The following is a 25790-nucleotide window of genomic DNA, read 5'->3' on the forward strand; positions in this document are numbered from 1 at the left end:
TTCCTACCTTGCACCCGCGGTGGAATTCATTATTTTTAATGGGGATGCGCAGTACGGGAAATCTGGGGGCTGATGTGAATACTCAAAATGTGTTTGACCGTGTCGGGCGATGGCGGTCACACCTTGATAACACTACGGCAAAAATACGAACCGCAACCGCGTTTGCACATTAGTGGAAAAACGCAGACTTACAGAGGGGGAATGCAATAAAAATGTTTCAACTTGCTTAGTTTTTTTTTTAAACGGAGAGCATGAGTCTAGAGAGCTACTGAGTCTCTGTATGGCTTTGCTTGTAGGTTTGACTGGTTCAGATGACTAAGATTAGGATACTTTTTCAGCGTGGAGTAATGTACCTGCTATGTGCTTTTCATTTCAGCTGTAAAGTGTATTGTTATATGGGACAGTCCCTCACCTTTCATAAATACATTTATTAGGCTACTGGTTCAATTTAAGACCCCACATCAGCAGTCCAGACTAACCATGCTGCTTTGCAGCAAGGATGTGACACGTTAGAACCAAGAAATGTGAACGACTAGCAAGCTGAACCAAGTGTGATGGAACTCAAGTGGAAACCTGTTTGTTTCATATGTATTATGTTGGCTAGCCAGCTATGTTCAGCCAATAGCACTGTGGGTGGTGTTATGACCCTGATTAAAATCACCTTCCTCAGAAACATCTACCTGCTCTTTCTTTGGTTGATTAATGGCCAGGAACCGATTGACGGGTTAATATTTTGGCCATTATTAAAGTGAAAATGATTTGCTGTGGTCAAGCACGGCATCTCTTTTGAACAAAGTCATATGCAGCCAGAAATCCAACTTTATAGTGTTGATCTCCCATAATTGTGCAGTGCCTGGAGAATGAACAGTCTCTAAGACTTAAAACTGAGCCTTGTATCGGAATATATATTTTTTTAAAGCGTTTTTGTCAGTGGTCAGCTGAATTCTGTATTGTTTATACTTTTAAACCCGATTTCTAGAGTAGATCTTCCTTTGGAAGACCCCAAGCCTGCAGCCATTCCCATTCCCCTGCTTTATGTGCTAAATTTGAGGAAGCACATCCCTCCCAAAGAAATTGGAACCTGCGAGGGAAAATGTGGAGTAAATGGCGTAACCTTTATAATAATTTCCATTTCGCCAGAGTCTTTTCATTCCCATGTTGTTACAATCAGGCATTTCAGGACAATCAGCATTGAAGACAGGACTGAAGCGGGTGAAGTCAGCACACAATAGGTGTTGATTGTCTGCCATTCTGCAATCACTTAGGCGCAGTGCAGCCCGGGCCATCTTCACAGGACCCAGCGTTCACTTCCCCTGGCAAATATTCAGCCAATGACGCGAGCCGTTCCCTTCAGCAGCCTGACCGCTGCATGCGTGATGAATGTGTCTTTCATCAGCTGAAGATCGGCTGCTTTATGCTGCTGCTGATGTAAGCAGATAGTCGTTTCAGGCAGTGTGTAAGATCAGGCCGTTTTTAATAGGAAAGGAATTGATCCATTGGTTTATTGAAAGAGTGGCAATAAATAATCCGGATTTAAACTGAAGTGGCATACAAAAGTACACACATATATGCGTTTTGTGTATTTTATATGTTTATATCTTTGGTTTTATATAGGCTATTTGTGTGTGTTTGGGTTTGTGTGTGTGTGTGTGTGTGTGCGTGCGCTGGAAATGACTTAGGATGTTGACTGAACAAAGAGAAAACTGTAAAGCTAGAGGGTTCTGTACATTTAAGTTTATGCATTCTACCCATAGCCCTGGATTGAATTTGGGCATGAGAGAAATGCATTGGTCATTCATTGACTTGAATGACAGACTACAACAATATAAAATATAAAGATCTAATAAAAATAACAGGGTTTATCTTGCTTAATTAGCTGGCTAGGTCCAGGAATGGGACAAAAAACAAGCAAAAAACAGTACCTGGAGTCTACTTTATTATCCTATTCAGAAGGCAAGTCTGCGGTGTGTGTTAATGTAGGCCCTATTTGCTGACTGCACGCTGTAGCGCATCAGCTAAATGCTGCAGAAATGGCGGAAGTCCCACGTACGTCCTGCACCTTCTCGCATGTAAATGAGAGGGAAAAACCTTCGCTGTTGTTTTTTCTAGCTTGATGTGGCTCAGAAAATTACTTTCAATTTCTGCAAGTGCAGATTATTTAAGTATCCTGTTTATCTGACACATTTATTTGAGCCACTTGCTTAATGAGTAATAGATGGAACGATCTGTGCTTCTGACCATTTGTACAGTACATGTAAGGAGTATGCCACAATTAGTCATGTCATGGGATTGTTCCTGAATGATTTGTGAAGGTCTCATTTTGAAGGGTACACTGCAGAAGCAAAGTCTGGATCATATGCAAAAAAAAAAAAGAAAAAAGGTTTACTTTGAGAATATAGTATAGATGGTTGGTTAAATTCATTATATTTGCAGTTACAAAGACAGAGCAGCATACAACCTGACCATGGAGGATCTTGAAAACTGGACACTGTCTTAGGATTTGATGGGAAAGAGCGCTCTTTCACACAGAGTATGAGAGTTGTCCCTGTGGTCTCCACCTTTACTGAAAGCAGGCGCTCACTTGTCATTGGAGCAGTGACTGCAGTCGCAGCAGGTATACGAGCGCCCTCTGTGAGATTCTCGCTTGCTGATGCCTGCAGACCTGCCCGGACTAGGCTCCTGGTTCATGGTCATGCCACTCTGCACCGGGGCAGAGCACAGCTAGATTGAGTTGCAGTAGAAGGTCAAACTCTGCACCGGGGGAACTAATCTTTCATGAAAGGCGGAAAATGGAGGAAAGAATGCCGGCCCACCAGCGCTGAGCCTGAGCCGGGCAGCCCGCAAATCTGTGCCAGTCCAGCCGGGGCGCTTTCATACAGGGCACAAACCGCACAAACCTCACCCACGAAGCTCAGCGCTCAGGCTGCCGTCAGCCTTTCAGGTCAAATGACTTTTGGTTGTGCGCCGTTACTGATCCTCGTTTTGCCCGGGTTTGCATGTCTCCCGCCCGAATATTCTCCAGAGGTTACGGTTCTCTGGAGGCCTGGCTTGTTGGAGTGTTTGCTGGTATGTTGGAATAAACCCCTCCGATGGTCTTCCCCAACGGTCACGGTTTTCTGGAGGCCTGGCTTGTTGCAATGCGTGCTGGTTTTTCAGAAAAAACCCTGCATGTGCATGATGCAGTGGTGTGTTGTTCACCTCTCTCAGTTCACTGTGCCTGTGCCGGGTGTGTCTGATTGGTGTGTCTGATTGGGGTGGGCAGTGCTGGTCTGTGGGGTGAGGGTTTGGTTTGGCTGGTGACCCTCTGTAGGAGAACGGGTGCGTAGCCAGCCCCACATCGCTGCTGCCTTATCTCCCTGCTCGCTCTCCTGCAGTTTGTTCAGGAGCACTCAGGCTCTCTGTGTTCCTCCACCATTGTAATGGCTTTGCGTGGATGTTTTGGCTCCGTGTCTGCACCTGCGTTAGAGGGGAAGGGGTAGGTGTGAGATGGAAGAGGATAAGTGATAATGGGAAAGCAGAGGCTGGAGCCCGGACCGTTCTCATTCCCGTGAGATATGTAAACCTCCAGGGACAGGGTGCTGGAAAGAGCCCAGTCACACAGACAGAGGCAGGCTCACCCATTGGCTTACTCTGTGCGTCAGGCCGCCCAAGGCCTTTTCTCCTGACAGCTCTGGGAAAACACGCAGTATTGTGTGTTCTTTTCAAAATGGTGTCCTTAGCAGTCCAGTACAGTACATACACACTGTGGGCTTTTCATTCCAGTCACAAGGTCAGATTTTAACTTTTTTTTTTCATTATTATTAGGCTACCTGTCAAATTGAATTTCATTTGGCTAGATGCTTACATTTGGGGAATGTACAGTACAACTACTGGTGAAGTTGGCTATTAAGTGATTATCTATGTTGTTGAAATGCAAGATGCAAGACTTAAGAGTTTTCCTTTGTGCAACAGACAGTAAAATGGCTGTCTGTCGTCACGTTCTGCTCACTGAAAAAAAGCGGCAGAAAAACATTCAGCATTCCTCCCGCACTCCTTCAGTCCAGCGAGCCGCTCACAGTTTACTCTCAGTGCAGCACTGCTCCACGGTGCACTCCTCCACAGAGCATCAAACAGTGATTGCCAGGCCTTAAGACAGGCCAGGCATGTGAACTGCAAAAACCCAGTGGAACAAATTAGTGTTTTTCCTTTTAATTTGGCTTCCAGGGGCCCTCCCACAGTGTACCCTGCCTGCCAGTGTTTACACGTCGGTGTGGTTTATTTAGCGCTCCGAGCTGCTGATTAGAGAACCAGGGGCGCCTTTGAGAACGCTGCATTGTTTCAGAATCGCTCTTTCTGTTTCAGCTCAACCCGCTAGCCGTAATTGGATTCTGATAAATATTGCGCATTTTATCTTTTCGACAAGAGAACAAGATTTGCCGAACCGTTTTTACCGTTATTGGTATAGAGCATAAAATGTCAGGCCGTCCGCACTGTGAATATACACGGGCCTGCTTTCGCAGATGTTTATAGCTGCTGTTTGCTTCCTGGGTACGATGTTTGACACAAATGATGAAAGAGGCTCTTAGGGGGAGATGAATCGGCTGTCACCTCCTTTCCTCTCACCTCTAATTCGTCAACGTCGCCTCGCTGCTCGAACCCTCTCCGGATCAGCCTAAAAGCGTTTCTCGAGCGCTCTTGTGGGCTCAGGTTATGTACATAAAGCTTTTTTGCACATTTTGATGTGATGCGTTCCAGCACAGCGGAGCCATTTTACTGGGGGAGGAGGGAAGCGGACATCAGTCGCCCTGACCCTCCTTGACCCTCCCTCCTCCTGACTGTGTGACACTTTTGTTTATCGTAGTCTCTCTCTCTCTTCCTCCCTATCTCTCCCTCTCCCTCTTTATCTCTCCCTCTCCCTCCCTCCCTCACTCACTCCCCTGCCCCCCCCATCCCCTCGCTCCCTCTGGAGAGTGACTGTGCTGTTTAACTGGCTGCAGATTAGAAGTTTAATGTTGTGTGGGAGTGTGGAGCTCGGACTCGCAGTGGGCCTTGCCGACGGGGCCCCCCCACAGGCCCCCACGGGCCCCCGCAGACCCGCCGCGGTCAGGCTGGGGTCCGAACAGACGGAACTTCCTTCAAAAAGAAGAGAACGGAAAATCAGAACGGGCTGCGATATGTTCATCTAATTGCCAGATGCCATTGTGGTGGAATATCTGGACTCCCTTTACAGTCTGTGCTTTGGCCGTGCGGCTGTAATCTCTCGGTGCTTCGGGCCCACTGAGGGTTCGCGTCTATTTTTAGGCCGCTGATCTAATCATACATTAAAGGTTGAATGCCAGAGCCCTCGTCCCCTCTGCGTCCCATCTATTTATCTCGCCGTAATTGCAGCTTGGCTGTATCGGCAAAGGCTGAAATGGCTGATGGTTCGTGCCGTGCTGTATCTCGTGTGCTTGCAGCGATGCAGTCAGGTCCTGTCATCTGTAGCGTCGGGGCCTTTTGAGGTTGGCCAGCTGAATCTGGATTGTTATGTCTGGGCCTGGTCCACATTCCAGATCTGAAAGCCAAAGCGTTTAATGGAGGTGTTCAGCCATATTCCCCCTGAGTCAGGCCCCTGTGCGTCTGCGCTGTGGAGCCCATGTTGCTCTTCTGTACTGGACTCTCAGCTCTTTGCTGTGCAAACTCGGTGTGAGGACAAAAAAATGGAGACTTAAAAGATTATGGTCTGAACTTGAGTTCCATATGATTCCTACCTGAATAAGGTTAATATCAATGAAATGCACTGTGGAAAATGAGTAGGCCTATATAATGTTTTTTATTGTTATTGGTGAAATACAGAAGAGTATCAATTTTTTTGTACAAACCAGTTGCTTGTGCTTTTCCCATAATTCTAAAATGGTTATTTCTGAATACAAGTATCAGACATGTTTTATATCTTTATGGCTGACTCAACAGTAGGCTAATTGTCTTTGATAGTTCCCCATGTCCTGCTGACTGTAGTCATTTGCAGTTTTGGGGTAACATACGTTTTTGAATTGCCGGGGTATTCACAGTTTAGAAAGGTACAGTTTGGATTTCATAGGCACAGTTTAGCTTAGGTGTACAGCTCTGAAGTTCTGTGGCTGGAAACACAAATAAATACAGGGGCCTATAGGCTATATCCCGAATATCATAAATATTCCTATTCTACGAGCGACTTTGACAAGTAACATCATGGTCATTGTTTTGTTGTTGGCGAAATGCCCGCTTTGAGATGCAATCTCGCCTTATGCTTCGTTTCCTGGCGCACAAAATGGCCCATTTAAAAATTTTGAAAGCATAAAAATCAGCGGAGTGTGATTTCCTGGGTGACTTGTTTCGGGGAAACGGTGATGCGTTGGAATAATAGGATGAGACGAGAGGAGAGAAGCCGCTCCAGGCGTTCCCATTGTTGGGTCTGAAGCCCCAGTCACAGTCGGGTCTGTCTCGGCCATTTTCCACGCAGAGGGGGCCTGGCCATTATTCGGCTAGCCCCACCGCTCCTGTGTTTGCCTTCGTCCCGTCCCCCCCGCCTGTGTCCTGCTGTCACTGCGCCCCCTCCTTACAGTCTGACCAGATCGGTACGTTCACAGCTTGTGCTCTTGGGAACGTACCTCTTCATCCTCCTCACTGTTTGCCAGTCACGTGGGCTGCTCTGCAGGTGGCTGTGATGCCCAAATGCAAATATGTCCTCTTCTGCTCTGAACCTGCATGTGGCTTGGTTTGAAACCTTGGTTTATCTTCTTTAAAATGGACAGTTGCAATTTAATATTGATAAATTGCACTTCACAGTTATAAGATGTGTGTGTGTGTAGCTGGGTTGTTTGACACTTTATTCATTTATTCTGTAGCCTTCTCATAACCAACTGTCTGATTTTTTTTTTCTTCATTTTGCAAAAAAAGAAAAATCCTGAGAATTTATCTGTTCATTTCATGCCCTACAGTTGTCTGACTATTTAGTTTTTTCTTTACATTTTAAAGACAGTCATTCACACTTTTCACACCTTACCTGGCAGTGTGGCGGAATTTGACCATTTATGGGTTGTGTGAATGGGAGTCGGCATTCTGGGAAAGTTATGTAGGATCAAGCATGCAATACTCCATTTTTCTATGTTCCATCCATCTACATTGTCTTATTACTGCGGTAATTAACAAAGTGAACTTTCAAGCCTGCCTTACTAACTAGCTGCACTGTACACACTGTCATCGTCACACATTGATGGCTTATATTTACACTGAAGTTTCTAAAGTTCCCATAGATGTGTGGGGACATTAATTTTATCTGTCACATTTGACTGCTTCTTCATTGGCATGGTTCTGAGCAAAACATTTGCTAGCTTCTCTGGCTAATCGAATGAACGAAATCTGGCTCTGGCTAATAGTAAGCCAGAATGAACAAAATCATACCTTTTCCGGGTTTGTCTGCCATAAACCTGACCTTCTTGCATTGCTCTTTTGGAGTGTTTGACAACCGCTTGTTCAGATGACGGTTACTGGCACCATTGTGTGTTGCTGTTACCGCCCCGGTGAGCTACTGGATAGTCTTTGATTGTGCCCTTTGTTCATTTTCAGTTAGTTAATCCAGCAATTCTCCGTGTGTGAGACTGACTCTCGAGTGTAAGCTGCAGTTATCTTTGCTCACACAACTTCCCTGTGAAAGTAGTTTGCAAGCGGCCTAGTCTCTACCTCAGACTGAGCTTGTCTGTTTTAAATCAGCTTGGTGCTTGAATGGTTGATTGTGTTAATTGTAGTGAGACGCTGCTAGCCTGGCCGTGCTATTTTTAGCACTCGCGTACTATGTCGCAGAAAGTCGCTTAATTGCATCATTCTGTAAACATCGCGAGTCTTTGGTGTCTCAGCGTGGAAGTCCCCTCACTCATTTCTGATTGCTTCTCCTTTCTCGGTTTCAAATGATCTTTTATGTTGGCTTCTTCAGTCCCAGGTGTATTCCTCTCCTGTGTGAGAGATGCGTTATTGTTTCCCGCGTGTTTTGTCAGTTGCTTGTGCCTCGCTTCTCGGTTGTTCGGCTTCATCCTCTGCTCTTTGCTTTGTTTGCCGAGGAGCCCTGCGGTGCTGGCTGTTGTTTACACTGTGAGGTAGCCCCATTAGAGCACGCTAAACGCCCAGAAGAGGCTGTGCATGCCCGGGGTGCGATGCCCACACATGTTCCTGCACGACTGCCTTTGGAGCACGTAGCACGTAGCGCGCGGCGCGGTGCATTTTTTGTTGGTAAATTCCTCTTTAAGAGCGGCCCATTGATGTGGGGTAAGAGCGGCGGCCCCCTCGCTCCGCGCTCGGAGCAGCTGAAAGGGTTAATCAGGCCGGGGCTGCTCCGGATCCAGGTGCTCCTCTATTATTGGGCTCAGCCACTTCATGTGGGCTCTCTCTGTTCCCCCCCGATCCCTGGCTTTGATTCGCTACAGCTGGCCTGCTGGAATAATCTCAGAATCGGCCCCAACTTGTATGCTGGGGAGAACTCATGCTTTGAATTAGAATTGATGTATGGTGTTATTTTCTCTATTGAAGTTTCCACATGTAGGACCAGCTGAGTGCAGAGCCTATGGCTTTAACAGCTTCCTTACACAATGCCCTCATGAAGGGAATACTTCTCTTTTCTTTCAACTGCCATTAAATAGAGCAGCCCTTTTGTTTTTTTTAGTCTCTTTCACTGTCAACCTGTTCCCCAGCTCCCTCTGATGAATTAAACATGGCGGGCAGGGAGTGTCGTGTTTGTGGCTGGTACCGCGATCTCGGGACCGTTTACCGCGTGAGCAGCACTGACTGCGTCACGCAGGCTCGGCGAAGGCGAGACGCGCGTCGATGACCCGCAGACGGCGGGACTGAACGTGGAGGCCTCGCGGCTTCACCGTGCGGGGACCGGCGCGACGGCGCACACAGAGCTCCGCCCCACTCAGAGCTCCGCCCCACAGCTGACTGTCACGCAGCGAGGTGAGGAAGGATGGATGTCAGTGGGGTATGTCATCGATCCCTCCACTCTGATGCACTGCGTTGGGAGAGCAGGACGCAGCCAGTGCCTTCCTGCTGTTACCGAGGTGATTGGGGCGCAGGCAGGCAGTGCATGCGCACAGCGGGCACAGGTGGGCACATCCTCTGGAAATGTGCCAGTGCGCGTCCTCCCTGGTCCAGTACTGCGCTGCAGCCAGAGAAGCCTCCTGGCATTCAGGCAGAGAGGAGCAATGCAGAGGACACAGTGGAGATGTAGACTCTGAGAAAGAGCTGGAGGCACTGAGAGGTTTGTGTATAGAGAGTGAGTGGAATGGAGAGAGAGACAAATAGAAAGTAGGATTTGCGCAGGTGGTCAGGGTAAGAAAGGGATAGAAGGAGAGGGTCAATAGGGACACGGAGAAAAGCGGGGAGGAGGGATAGAGAGAGAGAGAGAGGCAGAGAGAGATGGCCGTTTGGAATGTTGTGCTCGGTCAGCTGCAGAAGGGAGGCAGTGTCTCCCTGTGTGTCCGCACTCCCTGACCGAGCCGGGTCCGAGCGGGAGCCAAGCCGGGCCAGACGCCAGCCAGGAACAGACGAGGCAACAGATGGGTCCCTGTGGGCTTAACCCTTCCCCTGCCACAGCCGCCTTCCCTTCCCAAGGAGGAACCGCACTGCCTTCAAATGTACAAAATGGCAAATTACTATTCAGAAAGTTCAGCTCGTAATTCTTCCCTTCCCCACGTTGAGGAAGCTCCCGCGTGTGCGCTTAGCCATCTTTGCCTGAGAGCATATGGCGGCCCGTGTGGGTTTGGCCCCCGGCACGCTCTCTCTGCCGGCACGCAGGGGGCGGACTGGGCAGTGTACTACTCCAGGTTTGTGGCAGTGCAGACCGTATGCCACATAGCTGCACCCGCCTCCTCTGATGATCTTTGGCCACCGGCCAAGTCGGTCAGGCGACTTGTTTCATTGCGCCAAGTCTAACACTTTAACTTTAACCTTCCCAGGGACTTTCTTTCCAACCAAACGGTTAAATGGTCGTCCAGTTGAACTGTTTTGGCTGAAGTATAGCCGATATGATGATGGCGAGCACCTTCAGTCCTACGTGTAAGAAAATACCCAAAAATATCCAGTTTCCTTGGAGATCATCCCACGCAATCTTTTGTTTACAGCCAGTCAGTTAGTGCGAAGCAAACTTTAGAGAAAATACCCTCCGTAGCTACGGAACCTAAAATAGAAGCTCTATGGAGAAAATCGATGGTGATTTAAAGTAATTGATGAACAGAGCCCCTGTAGTGACTCGGGCAGGAGGGAGGAACCTTGGGAATTTGTAGATGGCAATCCTTAAATCCTGCGCTACTACACTCTGTGTGTTCTAGGGCCAGCTAGACCGTGTCCATAAACTGCAGTTGTGCTGTGTAGTGGATGCTGCTGTTTTCCCAGGTGTTTTTTTGGTAGTGTTCTGACTACATTATCAGTGAAAGCCCTCATTGTGCGTCCTCCACTGCCAGCACGATTGCTTTAATGTTCTGAATGGTCAGTTATTCTTTTAATTCTATTAATTTATATTCATCTTTAATTTCAGTTAAATCGGTCTTGCATCACAAAACCTGCAGAGTTAAATGTGCTCTTCCTTGGTTTGCTCAGTTGGTGTCGGAGCCCAGTTGGCAGTAAGCCTTTTGAATTCCAGGCTGAACAGTAACCAGTGGTGTCAACACTCGAGGGATTTTGAACAATAGCGGCGTTGGCGTCCTTCGCTGCGTGGCCCCGGAGCACAATGCCACGTCACCCCAGTGATCCGGAAGGGCAGGAGCGCGGCCCGTGGAAACGAGCTAAATCAGACGGGTGTGAGGAAGCGGTCCCCCCCCCCCCCCCCCGGGCCCTGCGGTCACGGCAGCCCTTTGTGTGGCCTGGCCTGGGGGGGGGTGCTGATCTGATCTGGCCCTGAAAGAAGGTCCCGGGGTTGAGCCTGGGTGAGCCCCTCTCGCGCCCGGCTCTGTGGCTGGATTGGCACCTCTCTATGGCCGGCCTTTGTGCTCCTCTCCCCCTGCCCCACTCCTCTTATTTTCACATCCAAAGCCCCTCAGGACAAAGGCCGTCTTTTTCAGGACTCCTGGCAGGGTCTCAGTGACCTTTCAGCAGCGGCCGGAGAACCCGCTAACCCCATCCCCCCATCCCCCCACCCTCATCCTGTTTAGTCCACTGTTTCTTCTCTTTTACAGATGAGGAACCCAACTTTGCTTGCTACAGTCCATATACAAAAAGCAGCACCAGAACTCAATGCATGTTTCAGTATATGTAGTCTACAGAACAAATGTTGAAATTCTGCCATATTGAGATAGATTACAATACTCACTCAATGAAAATAAGACAGGAATTTGCCAGCCAGTATGAAACACCCCCAAAGAATATGACAAAAGGTAACTGGCAAAGGTATGTCCTGTTGGATGTTCCTTTGTCATTTATATCAGGGAATAGGCTTTCTGCCTTTCCGATGATGCTGCCTTGACTCGTCTACGGTTTTTTTCTCTGGCTTTGAAAGTGTTTTCTCTGCAGTTCTGTACTTGACTTTGCTTTTTTGGAAGAGACACTGACTCTCGATTACAGAGACCCTCAGGATTACTGCTAGCACTATACTCAAACATAAACTGGCATGAACATGACGTTGTCACATCTGCTTCTCCTACACCGTGTAAGGAATCCTGGGTATTTTTATCAGCGTTTCTAAAATCCTGTTCTTACACGCATACGTGGCAAACCCTTAATCTGACTTATTCTGTGATGCTGAGCAAGTCTGAGCGTATATCGCTGTCTGCGTACGGCTCTGTCCAGACCCCAGTGTTGGGAGAGCTGTTATGAAGGGCTGAGCAGAGTGGTATTCCTGCCCCATTTAAAAGGGCAGTGTGCTTAAAAACTCTGGAGGGATGGGCCTTTACTGGCCGGCTCCTGCATGTGTGAAGAACGGCTTTGGATTCTTCCTTTAGAGGTAGCATGTTTCCTTCAGAGTTAGCTTGCTTCCTTCAGAGTTAGCTTGCTTCCTTCAGAGTTAGCATGCTTCCTTCAGAGTTAGCATGCTTCCTTTAGAGTTAGCATGCTTCCTTCAGAGTTAGCATGCTTCCTTCAGAGTTAGCTTGCTTCCTTCAGAGTTAGCATGCTTCCTTCAGAGTTAGCATGCTTCCTTTAGAGTTAGCTTGCTTCCTTCAGAGTTAGCATGCTTCCTTCAGAGTTAGCATGCTTCCTTTAGAGTTAGCTTGCTTCCTTCAGAGTTAGAGTGCTGCAGTGCCCTCGGGAATGGCTCAACACAGGAATAGGCTCTGCATTCTGAACCAGATTAGCAGTGCAATTATCATATTTCTCATTGCCTTGTCTCTGCTGGCAGACGTTTGTTTTCCGTGTTTGCAGTGTATCGTAATGGCCATTGATTCAGCCTGCTGCCTGGCACTGTTGCTGTTTTAACCCATCCCACTGCAGTCAAAAGCATTCAACTGTTCTGTGCAGGCAGTGGAAAGTCCTCAGCTGCTAGCAATCACTATTTTTTGTTGAGTAAAACAGCTTTCACTATCTTAAGATGTGGCATTTCTCACAGAAAATACTTTTTTCTTTCTGATCATTTTTGGTAACGGGTACAATCTACAAAATTGGTCTTTGTTTTGCCTCATGGAACCATTTTGCTATGGCAAAGGATAACTGGGGGAGCTGAAATTGGTGTGTGGCTTGTGGATCTTTAAATGGGCTCAAAACCTGAGGTTTTTAAGCCTTACATTCCACATCCATGTGTGGCCAAAGTTCAAACTGACAGGAAAATATTGTCATGAGTCTCCTATGCATCACAGTATTCAGAGTCCGCTGAGACATTTTACTGAACGAGCTAACTGAGTTGGAGGCAGTGATGGGGCCACATACTGCCCTTCTGTAGCCTGGCTCTGTAGCTGCTGTATGGTTGGTGGACTTGGGCATGTTCTGCTGTTTAATCTCCTTTTGCACAAACTTGAAACTCCAGAGTATTGCTGGCTGCTTCGATGCTGTTGGCATTATTAGCATTTTCTCACAAGCTTGCAACTGCAGTGATTTCCAGTCCTGGTTTGTGAATATTTTCCATTGAACGCTCCTAATGTGGTTTCTGCTGCTCCCCCTGCGTCCCCCGGTGAGGTGTATTATCTTTCTTGGCTGTGAGGAGTCCATTATTTACCGAGCTGGGCGTAATACCGAGTTCCATTAGATTGCGTCAGCGAGATTTATGGCCGAACCCTCCCGCGGAGCCGCGGTCAGAGCGGCGGGTTCCGGCAGATTGGGCGCGGGCACCTGCTGCATGCTGGGAGAAACCCGCAGTGACGCTGCGCCGCGAGCGGAGGACGCGGCCGCGGTGCCGCTGAGCCTCCCCGCGCATCGCCACGGCGTGACTGCTGCATTCCTCTCTGCGGAGTCAGACCCTTCCTCTGGTTAATCTGTGGCTCGTCGTTAACAGGGTTGACTAAGCTCTTCAGCGAGTCCTGGTTACTGGTGCAAAGGAAGCACGTGCTGGTGAACTGGGTTTGGCTTTCTCATCTCCTGGAGGCCAGAGCAGCTCAATCATTCATTTCAGATCTTTCATTAAGGGTGGTAATTGGTGAGGAGAATTTCACATCTGCAGTTGTTTATCTCCATACATCTGGGGATGTGACTTGGTGTAAGGCTACGGGGCTAGCCTGGCGTCCCAAATGGCAGGACTGTAAGGCCGCTTAGACAAGCTCAGGTGGGAAAGAGGAAGGCTCATTAAAGAGCTGCTGGGGGGTGGGGGGGGGGGGGGGGGGTGGGGGGAGGTGAAGGGGTGTGGTCACGTGGAACGCCACCGTCGCTTCAGACCAGCGGCCCGGCCGCTTCTTCGATTTAGCGAGGAGCGCTGGCGCTCGTCAAAACGCGCTCCGTCGTTTCTGCTTCACGACTCCTGCAAATGAAGCCTGGTAATCGTGACCTTCGTTCAGCGGCGAATCATTTTCAATCACGCGTTAATCATGAATATCAAGGCCACTGGCCTTGGCTCTGCCCTGTAGCGGAGAGAACGAGGCGACGCAATTTATAAACGCTGAGGAAGCAGGACCGAGCAGCCGCAGCGTCTAGACGTAGCCTACGCCGTAACATTTCACCTGCGCGGTGCTAACTCCTGCTGTAAATCAGGCCGTCCTCCCTCCCTCCCTCCCTCCCTCCCTCCCGTCGGATGCTCCGCCCTCATTGTCTTTCTTTGTCCGTCTGACCAGTGTAGCATTCTCTTTCTTCCCCGTTGTGTGTGTCTCATGTCTTTCTCACTGCTTGGTGTGAATTGGTCCTCATCACTCTGTGAGGTGTCCTCCCTCCCTCCTGTGGCTACTCCTGAGACACGCCCCTCTGACTTGGAAATGGTCTCAGTCCATGCTGTGCGTATATTATTGGAATATATTGGAAAGTAATGGTTCTGTGATTTCTCTACATGTTGGGTTGTGCAGTGATTTTGTAGGCATGCTGTAGAGCTCTTAGGCTGTTGCTGTAATGAACGTAGCACACAGCAGTTGGCATGCTGGAGCGTGTTTGATCTCTGGGATTATGAAAGGGGGAAGTGGAATGGGGAAGCTGATCCATACCCGTCAGACTGACTGTGGCCGGTGTCCTCAGAGTTGGCCTCACACACACACGCACACACACACACACGCTCTCTCACATACACACAAACACACACGCACACACACACACACACTCTCTCACATACACACACACACACACACACACACAAACACACACACACACACACACACACACTCTCTCACATACACACAAACACACACCACACACACACACACACACACCACTCACCACACACACACACTACGCACACAGCTTAGCGACCGGGAAAGTTTTACTCCTCCAGGTTTCCTCCTTTCCTGTACACCCTATTGAAGTTGTATTTAGACGGTCTCCAGTCGGTTGCTATGTACTGCATTACGTTAGCGATGCTGCTCTTGCGTAGCGCGCGGGCTGTGGCAGGGGTACGTAGCGGTGCCTTTAAGTGTCCGCTGAAGCACGGCGGGTCTTGATCTGGTTAATGTGCGTCCAGCTCGTTTTGGGCAGGGGGAAGGGCTAGGCTCAGAGAGCCGTGGCGCAGCTAGCGCTCTGCGACTTACTCTATGGTAGGGGGAGCGGCGGCTGAACCGGAATCGGGCGGCTTCTTTCATGTGCACATTTCATTCAGACGGAGGCTTAGCGCAGTCGTCTGTTTGTCATTACCGTTTAAAATCCAGAAATGACAGGGCCCTGTCATATCTATTTCCAGAGATGCGTAGAACTTTCCATCCTTTTTCCTGCTTTGGCAGTGTGTGCGTTCCGTGTACGCTAGGCGAATAAAGCATGCCGAATCGGCTTCGGCTATGGATATTAACGGCTTAAAAGTCCACAGCCCTGAAATCCCCTGGGTTAGACGGCGGGGACAGTGATGTGCACGGCATGATCCTCCTTTGACACGAGCAATTCCAAAAATGTTTTTCAACCTTTTCTGTTTGTTGTCAGTTCCGAAGCTAACTGTGGGGGATGTTTTGGTCTTCTGAAAAGCTTTTGTCCCCGGTTTGAAGAAGGCTAAAGTGCAGTTTGATTGCTCTTCCTCAAACGGGACCTGAAGCACGGAGAGCTTAGTGGTTATCCTTAAATTCGCCAGTCGGCCGTTCCCCCTTCACCACAACAATGGGCTGATTGCTTTAGGGCATTCGTCCTGAGCTCTGTTAGCTTGCGTTCCTCGTTGTTTACTGCACATTTCAGCAAAGACTCCACTGCTATTTCTGACCAACAGTCTAGAATGCGTATTTCTTCCAGTACTGAACATTTTAATTTTACATGTCTGGGGAATGTCTGGCTGCTGTCTTGGCTGAACTCAAAAGTGAAACATTCTTAGCTCGTTCGCATAACAGGAATAAAATGTATTGAATCTGCCATTTTCAAATGAATGCACTTTGAAAATATAGATGGAAGTATATTACGGCAAGTTTTAAAAAATTTTGTTTGCAACTTTATTGTATAGTGAAAGCATATGGGAATTAAAAACTCTGCATGCCTTTAACCCCGTGAGGAATGTGAGCAGCTGGAGCAGCCGGAGCAGCCGGCGCAGCCGGAGCATGCCGGCGCAGGATGATGTATCGCGAGCCCTGCTGACGCTCTGCGATGCTCTGAGATTCAATTACTGCGTGTGCTGTGTGGATCTGTCCCTGCTGCGGGGATCCAGGGGGGGAGGAGGGGCTTAATGCGATTTCCTCTCCGCCGGGTCGCTGGGTTCAGCCCTGCTCCAGAGTGAGGCCCGGGCTGGGGGGCTGCGGAGCGTCAGGAGGGGGTTTCTGAGTGCTCTCTGCGCTCCCCCTGAGGTCTGCGCTACTGAGCGCTGCCGGGGCTGGTCTGGAGGACACGACGCGTAGCGGTGAGGGACAGGCGCTCGTCCTCGTCCGTCGCCCGACGTCCGGGTGTGGCGGCCGTCCCGCCGCTCTCTCTCCCGCGCGCGCTAACGAAGCGGCTATAGGAACGAGCGAAGCCGCCTTCCGTCCTGCGCGCAGTCGCGCTCGCGCCCGTCTCCAGGGAGACGCTGACCGCCCGGCGTTCCGCAGGGCCCCGCCTCCGGCGCTCGGTCCGAGCGGCTCTCCTTTCCCCCCCCCCCCCGCTCGCTCTCTCCCAGGTGGGCCGGCGTGCGCCCGTCGCCATGGCGACCGCGCCGCAGCCGCAGCGGAGGGGCGGTCTCGGGCTCGGGACGTGAGGGGGAATGCGATGAGCCGGATCTGCTGTGTACCTGCCTGCGGAGAGGAGCTCCCCGAGCCTGGGGTGGATAATCTAATAAGCCCTCCATCTCATGCACGTCCACCTGTGACCACGTCTCCATGAAGAGAGCTGGGAGCAGTCATGCGCTTGTGTCTCTACCGAGCACGGCTTTAGAAATAATATTTTTCTTTCTCGGAGCTCCTTAACATGTGAATAATGTGGAATGGGAGGGCCAGTGGGAACAGGGTTTTTAATGCACAGGGGTTAACTGAGGATGGGGGTGGGAATAGAGCTTCTGAAAGCTTGGTGGGTCAGTTAGGATTATGAATGTCTGCTGGATAAATGATTTTTGAATGCATGTTGGATAAATGAGGATATTGATAAGACCGGGATAAGAGTGTCTGCCAAATGGCAGCAACGTAATATAATGTGTTGATAGAATCAATGTTTCTGAATGTGTGCGTGGTGAATAAGGGTAATGGTGGGGATGAGGCATATCCCGATCCAGAAACCCCATTCAGAAACGCACAGAATGCATTGCACTTTTTTCGCAGTTGGGCTTTCGCAGTCTTCATTTGTCCTGGAAATCCCATTTTACCACAGCAGAGAAAATATGAGCATTTATGAAACAAGTCACACTTTCCCGTGATAATAAAAACAAACTAGAAATACACGTCTTGCTCCATAACTGCATGCTGGGTTTGTCTAATCATCTAGTTCCAAAGGGAATGAAGAGAAAACAATGGTAATGTTTTGCATGCATTACTGGACGTATTGACAGATGGGTGATGAACAGACTAGAAGCCGTTTAGATTGAGCTGGGTTGTGAGAAGTGTGCTTTGTCTCGCCCCCCACTGAGGCTGTGTCTTTTACGGCGTGGCAGGGGCCGTCTCTGGCTGGCTTTGAACCCGCAGCTCGCCCCGTTTGTCCTTCCTTTTTCGGTTAGCAGCTTTCGGGCTCTCTGTGATCGAGGCAGGATCAGAGCGCTTCGTATCGGCGAAGCCCTGCTGTGGCAGGGGGCTGCAGGGTGGGTCTGCTGCAGAGACACTGACGGACAAACACAAAGCACAGACACACGCGTGCACTTGCACAGGCACGTACAGTACGCGCAGGAAGCTAGACAAACGCATACAAATGCGCATTATCATGCACACAAGCACACACATACAAAACGTGCATGCACTCACGCTCACACGCACATACGAAACACACACACACACACACACTGTCAGAGCGACTGAGAAATGTGCCAGCTTAGTCACGCCGATATGTCTGTATCACAATCAAAATTCAGATCGGCAGGGGTTAGGGTTAGCAACTCAGAAGGCAGTAGTCTTTTTCTGTCCACTTATCTACAGCTGAGTCGTGTTTAGAACCGTCCATATCCAGCGCAAATGTAATTTGTGGGAGGGAATGCATGTAAAGGAGACTATAATTGTAGCTAGCTTGCTTTGCAAGCAAGGCAGCAGCCCAGTATTGTTTTTGAATGACTTTTAGCAGTGAGCGCAGAAATGTTTGAGGTTGGTAGGGATTTGACTGAGCTGTCTGATCCCTCAGTACCTGCAGTGTCTGGTACAGCTGGAGCCTGCACTAGTGTTTCTCAGACAGAATCTGTCATAAATGTCTTTGTATACGGGGCTAATCATTTGAAACATAGGCTGGCATTGTTTCTAAAATACAGCTTTGAAAAGAAAAGATCTGTATGCTACCCTCCATGATTAATGATGCCAGTGTAAAAACCACCGGTTTGGTACTTTGAAAGCAGTCTCTCCGACTAATTATTTGAGTTGGACAGTCTGTCGGCTTTACCTCTGTGCTTTGAAAGCCCTGTGTTTGCAGTGCCAGTATTCATTAGGCTAGAAACACAGCTTTTTCAGACGTTTGCTGTTTGATAAACTCCTGATTAAATTCCTGGCCACTTATGTTTTTCTGTCTAAATGGACACTTTGTTGGTTGATCAGATTTTTTATTGGTTACTCCTAACGATGGGAGTTGTGTTTGTCAGAGAATGTGCTTGGAACGGGTTACTGAAACACGAAGGTTTTCACGGTGGTTGATGAGAATGGCGATGGTGGAAAAAGGATTGTGTTATGTGAGAATGAGTATGTGGATGGTTGGAATGGACATTTTTCTCTGTTTTAGCTTAGCGAGGAGTGATGTGGTCAAGATCAGCTCTGGTTTGGAGGCCTGGGGGTGGGTTGTTCTGGGAAAGAGAGACGATGATGATGACAAGGAGTATTTTTGAGATGACGGAAACCTGTGTGTGGTTCGGCGTTCTCGGCAAGGAGTGCTTCTCACCGATGACACATGGGTAGAAGCAGCCTTTGGCCCGGTGTAGCAGGGTTGGGTTGTGTCAGCATTCCCAGCCCCACACACACACACACACACACACACACACACACACACACCCCTACGCTGGGGTATCAGGCTCATTTAGCTCTAACGGCTCCTCAGCTCTGGAGCGAGTACAGCTCATGCTTTTCACCGAGGGGGGTCTTTGCTGACACACTGAACGTCGCAGTGCTTCACACAGTGCCTCACACAGAGCTTCACACAGCGCTTCACACAGAGCTTCACACAGAGCTTCACACAGTGCCTCACACAGAGCTTCACACAGCGCTTCACACAGAGCTTCACACAGAGCTTCACACAGAGCTTCACACAGTGCTTCACACAGTGCTTCACACAGTGCCTCACACAGTGCCTCACACAGTGCTTCACTCAGCGCTTCAGTCTCTTTTGAACTCGCTGGCCGCACACTGGTCTGAGTCCCCTCCCTGCAGAAACCCTGGAGGACGGGCCCACCGCGTGCCCCCTCCCCCAGGCGCTGAGCGCTGAAGCCCTGGCCGCCCTGCCCCCCCCCCCCCCCCCCCCCCGGGCCGCGCGGTCACATGCTCTGGTGTGGGAGGGGGCATGAATGGCCCTCTGTTGTCTGGCCCCCGCCGGGGTTTCCAGGGCCCGAGCGCCCCGCCTGGGATTTTCCAGCGACCCTGACCAGCGCGGGGCGGGGGAAAGAACCTTCCGGCAGTCTCTCGCCACGGGCAGCGCTGAACCTCAGACCTGACAGCCACGCCACACGGCCGCTCAGCTGATCCTTTCGCTAATGCAGAAACTCAGATATGACTCAGTGTCGAGAGCGGTGATAAGATTTCTTGGTTGCCTTGCAGGCAGTTTACCGTAGCAGTGATTAGAGGAGGAAATGTACAGTACAAATGTACTTTCTCCATGCAGTGGCTGAACTTCATACACAAGGTAATGACTGCTGTAGACAATGGTGTTCCTCTCTCCTTCTCTTTCTCTCTATCTCTCTTTCTCTCTTTACCCCCGTCTATCTCTGCTGTTCTCCTTATCCAAGTTGATGCTTTATTTGGCATTGTGTCTATCTGGTTCTATTGCCAAGCCTTTACAGTAACTCCAGAGGAGGGCCATGTTTAGGCCCACCTGCAGGATGCGAGAGGAGGCCTTGGCTCTTTTAGAGGTGCGCTCTTCTTCCTGCCCTGTCTGACCTGCCAAAAGCAGCACTGCGCAGCGCCTCTCTTTAATACGGCCGCGCCGGACACCGCCCGCCCGCCGCCTCTGAAGCAGAAAGGCTCGGGCCTGTGAAACGAAGCCGCTCTGAAAGCAGCGGCGGGCGTGGCGGGCGAAGGAGAGGCGAGCGTTGCGCACGCCCCCCTCCCTCCCTGTGCTTTTGAAACCCCGCAGGAAAGGGCTGAGTAGAGCTTCAAACGCGCGCAGATTGTCTTGGCGGGACGGCGTTCTGTGGGGGTGTTTGAAGCGGCGGGCGCTAGCACGTGGCGCGTGTCACGCTCCCCTTCCTGAAACCAGCCTGTCAGCGCCGCGCCTCAGACAGACCGGTCCTGCTTATGTCAGGCCATCAGCTGCACAGGAGGGTCTGTGGGGTACGGGGACACTGGGGGTCTGTGGGGTACAGGGGCGTGTGGGGTCGGTAGGGTACAGGGACACATGGGGGTCTGTGGGGTACAGGGGCGTGTGGGGGTCTGTGGGGTACAGGGGGATGGGGAGGGTTCTGCGAGGTACAGGAGGACGGGGTGTCTGTGGGGTACAGGGGGACAGAGAGGGGGGTTTGCGGGGTACAGGGACACAGGGGTGTCTGTGGGGTACAAGGGGATGGGGAGGGGGGTTTGCGGGGTACAGGGACACATGGGGGTCTGGGGTACTGGGAGATGGGGAGGGGTCTGTGGGGTACAGGAGGACGGGGGGCGTCTGCGGGGTGCGGTGAACAGAAAGGGCTCCCTTTGAAAGGTTTCTGCAGATGGAAGGCGAGTTTATGGGAGGCTGTGATTTACGGTGCAGTTATTCACACCACCCCAGCCTCCTCCCTGCTTTTCCTCAATGGCCCTCTCTTTATCTCTGCCTGCAGCTACCGCTCTTCCCTCTCTCCCCTTTCTCCTGCACCGCTTCCCACCCCTCCATTCCGCACCTCCCTCCCTCCCTCCTGCAGCTGCACGTCCGGGGGGAGGGGCAGCCCCAGATTTCAGGACACTAAAGAGAGAGGCAGAGAGACAGAGTGCCACAGCAGGGGGTTAGTGGCTAAATATAGAGCGGTTTTAGTGAGGTGATGTCATTGGCCTGCTCAGAGGTGTGGTTGTACCGGATCTTTGGCCAGGGTTTACTGCCAGTTCACAGTTAACGAGAGAGAAAACGCTGTTTGGGTGACACTAGATCAGATTCTGCTGATCGCATCAGGGCTCTGTCTGGCAGAATAGAATGCACACGTTTTGTTGCTGTTGGTCAGAATGCAGTGTGGGTACAGATAATTTTGAGTTTTTGGCAGAAGCTCCCCGATGACCATAATTTCAAACGTATTTTGGAAAACACTGATTGCTCTGATGAGACAGATGGCGGGAACGTAATCACATCTATCGGTAGCTCTTCCTGAAAAGAAAACTAGAGAAAAAAAATGTATTTTGAATTAAGGCCGTTTTTTTTCCTGTCTCTCTCAGGGCCCAGAGTGCTCCAGTGCTGGCTGAGCTATTTTATGAGTGAGTGCTAATGTGCTTTTCCCTGGCTTGTTTAGTCGGTGTCAGTTATTGGTGTCTGAACATGGCAGTATTATGGTGTGTTTCTGCCTTGTGTTTTACTACATCTGCAGTGCACGGATAGAGAAAGCTGGAAAATTAGTTTGACTGCAGTGCAGTTAGCAGAAATGTTTGCAATATCAGGAGAAACCTGTAAAAAGTGCTTACATTCTTGCTGGTGGTAATAATAGATGGTAGATGCCTGTGAGCATTGGGAATCAACCAAAAAAAGCTTAACCCTTTGAGTGCATACAGGTCTCCATTTAACCTCTGGGAAACTCTTTTTCTGATGGTGAAAGTCACTGATGTTATTATAGATCAATCAGATGATCAATTTGTGCATTTCAGCTTTCTTTTCTTAGCTCTAGGAGGCTCTGGTGGTTTCAAGCATGTCCTTCCATCCACTGACACTATACTGTACTGGTCATTTTCACAATCATATCCTTCCATCCACTGACACTGTATTGTACTGGTCATTTTCCGAATCAGTTTGGAATCCTTTGGTGTCAGTTGAAGTGGAACAAGACTTTTAATGTTAAGAATATGAAGCGGACCATCTGGTTAGTCTATAATATCTGTGCTGAAATAACTTACAGATGTGGGTTACGAAGCCACAGATGAATGGAAATCCAGACTTCAGAGCAGATCTCAGTGTCTGTTGAAATGGGTGACCTCAGTATTGAATTCCATGGATAACCTCCACATTTTCTTTAAATAACAAGTACGGAATCAGCTGTGCTGCCAGGTTGCCATGGTAACTGGTGATATGGATTTCTCTGATGAAATGTAAAATGGCAGTGAAATAAAGCGCTTTTGAAGTGGCGGTCTGAACGTTAACACTGATGTACTTTGCGTTGGTTGCAGTGGGCTCATGTCTTCTTAATGTGCATTGTATCATGAAAGATGGATGCACACGTTGGCCTGTGTTTTTGAATGTAAAACGGATAAGGCTTTTGAAATAAATTTCCCGCTGGCTGTGTGCTGTTTACATTGTTGCAATGAAACTGTGAGGTTTATGATTAGCTAGAATGGGGATTATAATAAAAACGACCTACAGCAACTCATTTCAAGTCAAGTAGCCTAATGTGCTTTTAGAGAATGTCTGAAGTTCATCCGCTTTGGACTGGTTCTGTTTTTATTTGTGTGTTGTTGTCTTGTTGATAGGGGTGTTCTGGCATTATAATAACCGGTATACGTGGAACAGCTATCCAGTCTAACCAGTGGCCTGACTGTCATTTAATTTGCTCTGTGGCATTTCAAAGATCTGTGAAGTGCAGCCCAAACTGAACACCTTTAATATTACACTAAACCACGCTGAATTCTGTGCATTTACTGGATGCGTGCAGACTTCCTGCTGGAAGATTTCCATGTAGCTCAGTGATGGTCATGACTGGAATTGTTTTTATTTGTCCGTTGGACCTGCGAAGCTCTGGCGTTACTCAGCGCTGTCACCCTGGCGGGACAGGGCCGGTGCGGGGGGCGCTCTGAGGGGTCCCAGTGAAGGGGCGGTGAGGACTCGCAGCGGGGCGCGGGTAGGTCTGATAGGTCAGAGGGGTCAGGGCAGCGGACGAGCTCATCTCTGTGCCCAGCGAAGGCGCTCCTTACACTATCAAACAGAGATATAGTTTAACCTGCCTGCACTCGCAGGGCTAACGTTGCGTCACTCTCTGCTTTAGTAACCCGCCTGCACTCGCAGGGCTAACGTTGCGTCACTCTCTGCTTTAGTAACCCGCCTGCACTCGCAGGGCTAACGTTGCGTCACTCTCTGCTTTAGTAACCCGCCTGCACTCGCAGGGCTAACGTTGCGTCACTCTCTGCTTTAGTAACTGCCTGCACTCGCAGGGCTAACGTTGCGTCACTCTCTGCTTTAGTAACCCGCCTGCACTCGCAGGGCTAACGTTGCGTCACTCTCTGCTTTAGTAACCCGCCTGCACTCGCAGGGCTAACGTTGCGTCACTCTCTGCTTTAGTAACCCGCCTGCACTCGCAGGGCTAACGTTGCGTCACTCTCTGCTTTAGTAACTGCCTGCACTCGCAGGGCTAACGTTGCGTCACTCTCTGCTTTAGTAACCCGCCTGCACTCGCAGGGCTAACGTTGCGTCACTCTCTGCTTTAGTAACCCGCCTGCACTCGCAGGGCTAACGTTGCGTCACTCTCTGCTTTAGTAACCCTGCCTGCACTCGCAGGGCTAACGTTGCGTCACTCTCTGCTTTAGTAACCCGCCTGCACTCGCAGGGCTAACGTTGCGTCACTCTCTGCTTTAGTAACCCGCCTGCACTCGCAGGGCTAACGTTGCGTCACTCTCTGCTTTAGTAACCTGCCTGCACTCGCAGGGCTAACGTTGCGTCACTCTCTGCTTTAGTAACTTTCAGTTTCAGAAGTGTTCTTAGTAAAAGTGAACCAGGTTCAGCGTGAGAGGAAAGCTGGGATCGCAGTGTTCATGATGCTTGTGTTCATGATGCTGGTGTTCATGATGCTGGTGTTCATGATGCTGGTGTTCATGATGCTGGTGTTCTTGATGCTGGTGTTCATGATGCTGGTGTTCATGATGCTGGTGTTCATGATGCTGGTATTCATGATGCTGCTGTTCGTGATGCTGGTGTTCATGATGCTGGTGTTCGTGATGCTGGTGTTCGTGATGCTGGTGTTCATGATGCTGGTGTTCTTGATGCTGGTGTTCATGATGCTGGTGTTCATGATGCTGGTGTTCATGATGCTGGTATTCATGATGCTGCTGTTCGTGATGCTGGTGTTCATGATGCTGGTGTTCATGGTGCTTGTGTTCATGATGCTGGTGTTCATGGTGCTGGTGTTCATGATGCTGGTGTTCATGATGCTGGTGTTCATGGTGCTGGTGTTCATGATGCTGGTGTTCATGATGCTGGTGTTCATGGTGCTGGTGTTCATGATGCTGGTGTTCATGATGCTGGTGTTCATGATGCTGGTGTTCATGATGCTGGTGTTCATGGTGCTGGTGTTCATGATGCTGGTGTTCATGATGCTGGTGTTCATGATGCTGGTGTTCATGATGCTTGTGTTCATGATGCTGGTGTTCATGATGCTGGTGTTCATGATGCTGGTGTTCATGATGCTGGTGTTCATGGTGCTGGTGTTCATGATGCTGGTGTTCATGATGCTGGTGTTCATGGTGCTGGTGTTCATGATGCTGGTGTTCATGATGCTGGTGTTCATGGTGCTGGTGTTCATGATGCTTGTGTTCATGATGCTGGTGTTCATGGTGCTGGTGTTCATGGTGCTGGTGTTCATGATGCTGGTGTTCATGGTGCTTGTGTTCATGATGCTGGTGTTCATGATGCTTGTGTTCATGGTGCTGGTGTTCATGGTGCTGGTGTTCATGATGCTGGTGTTCATGGTGCTGGTGTTCATGATGCTGGTGTTCATGATGCTGGTGTTCATGATGCTGGTGTTCATGATGCTGGTGTTCATGGTGCTGGTGTTCATGATGCTGGTGTTCATGATGCTTGTGTTCATGATGCTGGTGTTCATGATGCTGGTGTTCATGATGCTGGTGTTCATGATGCTGGTGTCCTTGTCTGTGGCGCTCGAGCAGTGTGGAAGCAGGGGGGCTTGCTGTGTTTCTGCGGCAGGAGCTCAGTAGCCTAGCCTCCCTGGTGCTTGGGCTGTTTGTTCATGTGTTTCTGGTGGCGTGCGGGATCAGCGTCGGAGATCAGCGCCGTCTCCCCTCAGGCCTTTTGGCCGTCTGGTCAGATACGGGCGTGGCGCTGTAACGAGCTCCAGGCCGAACCGTCTGCAGCGTGCGGGCGGGGCTGTCGGGTCATTCCGCGGTCACCGTGGGAACGGCGGGGTCTACACGGAGCGCCATACCGCCCGCGGGCCGGGACGGAAAGTCACAGGTGCAGCCGCTGAGCCGGAGAACGTCATTGGCTCAAGGAGACTGACTGCGCCCTTTGACCTTTCAGAATGGAGGCACGCTTTTTAAAGCCGGACGGGCCCCTGTGTGTGACTGATCTCAGGGTGCCAGACGCCGTGTTTCTGTGCCCTGCTGCCCCGGTGGGCTGCCCCGGCTCCAGCGGGTTATAGGCTCTCCAGCGGG

General features: G+C 50.0%; 1 protein-coding gene across 2 annotated transcripts in view; it reads left to right on the forward strand.

The window, feature by feature from the left end:
• Positions 1-25790, forward strand: part of LOC118215695 (ankyrin repeat domain-containing protein 11-like) — a 111551-nt gene that overhangs the window by 26710 nt on the left and 59051 nt on the right. The window contains exon 3 of one of the 2 annotated variants that reach the window (XM_035396647.1): positions 21642-21680. The exons of the other annotated variant lie outside the window; for it this stretch is intronic. The gene's annotated coding sequence lies outside the window, so the exon portion shown is untranslated. The remainder of the gene's footprint in view (positions 1-21641; positions 21681-25790) is intronic. 2 annotated transcript variants of the gene reach the window in all.

Source organism: Anguilla anguilla, chromosome 16 (genome assembly GCF_013347855.1).
Source record: "Anguilla anguilla isolate fAngAng1 chromosome 16, fAngAng1.pri, whole genome shotgun sequence".
Classification (NCBI taxonomy): domain Eukaryota; kingdom Metazoa; phylum Chordata; class Actinopteri; order Anguilliformes; family Anguillidae; genus Anguilla; species Anguilla anguilla.